Source organism: Otolemur garnettii, unplaced genomic scaffold (genome assembly GCF_000181295.1).
Source record: "Otolemur garnettii isolate 467f Iridium unplaced genomic scaffold, OtoGar3 scaffold00091, whole genome shotgun sequence".
NCBI lineage: Eukaryota > Metazoa > Chordata > Mammalia > Primates > Galagidae > Otolemur > Otolemur garnettii.
In genome coordinates this window covers 7,133,380-7,134,494 of record NW_003852486.1, presented here as the reverse complement: position 1 = coordinate 7,134,494, position 1,115 = coordinate 7,133,380, and the positions used below count along the sequence as shown (strand labels likewise).

Genomic DNA, 1,115 nt, shown 5'->3' with positions numbered 1-1,115 from the left:
AAAAAAAAAAAAAAAAGCAAAGAGCAAAAGATGGGTGAGTCAGGAATGGATTCTCTTGACATGACCTTAGATTCATCTGTGAAAATTGAAAATCAAAGTGATAACTCTTCTGGTAGCAGCTTAGTTGCAATAGTGTGTTCCTTACTCACCTAAACAGAGGCAAAGAAGCCCCATTAGGAACTTTGTTCCTTTGCCTGAAAGTGTTTAAGCAAGAAATTCATCAAGTGACTCATCTATAGAACCAATGACTTTAAAAGCTATTTTTGATAGATATAAGTATAGAAAATATAGACATAAAAAGAGGAAACACAAACCAACAGGAAGAAAAAGGGGTAGACCAAAAGGAAGGAAAAATACAATAAGTTCACAAACAGATAAGAAACTAATTAACAAAGGACTTGGGTTCCCATTCATGAAATCAGAGAATGAAGGAAAACCATTACCTTGGAGAAAAATTTTAACTTATGAGCAAGCCATTGCAAGAGGATTTTCATCTACATTGAAAAACTTAAATATGAGCACTACCTTAAAGAATCTTTGAACCAAATGGATGCTGGTGAAAATTTAGAAAAAGAAGATTTTGATAGTCATAGATACAAGTATTTGGATGATGATGGATCCATTTCTCCTATTGAAGAGTCAGTGCAGATAGTAAGTTCTGATTTCCCAAGAAAGGTTGATGTATGTTCAGAACAAAAGAATGGTACCAAAGAAGCTACTTTGTCTAAAAAGAGAGCTACAAGGACCAAAAGCATTGGACAGAGAACACCACCGCCTGAAAAAGAGAATGGAACATAAATGTCCAAGAAGGTATAAACAACATAGTGAAGTGCTGGGCACGGTGGCTCACGCCTGTAATCCCAGCACTGTGGGAGGCCGAGGAGGGAGAATTGCTTGAGCTCAGGAGTTCGAGACTCGCCTGAGCGAGAGTGAGACCCCAACTCATGAAAAAAATGGAAAAACCCAGCCAGGCACCGCTGTGAGCGCCTATAATCCCAGCGACTTCCAGAGGCTGAGGCAGCCGGATGCCCACAAGCCAGAGTCTGAGGTTGCACTGAGTTACCAAGCCACTGCACTCTGCTCAGTGGCATAGGGTGGGACTCTGTCTCAACAAA

The 1,115-nt window shown here is 40.2% G+C and overlaps 1 pseudogene; it reads left to right on the top strand.

The window, feature by feature from the left end:
* Window positions 1-30: 30 nt before the first annotated feature.
* On the top strand, window positions 31-798 carry LOC100952113 (annotated as a pseudogene).
* The last annotated feature ends 317 nt before the right edge of the window (window positions 799-1,115 follow it).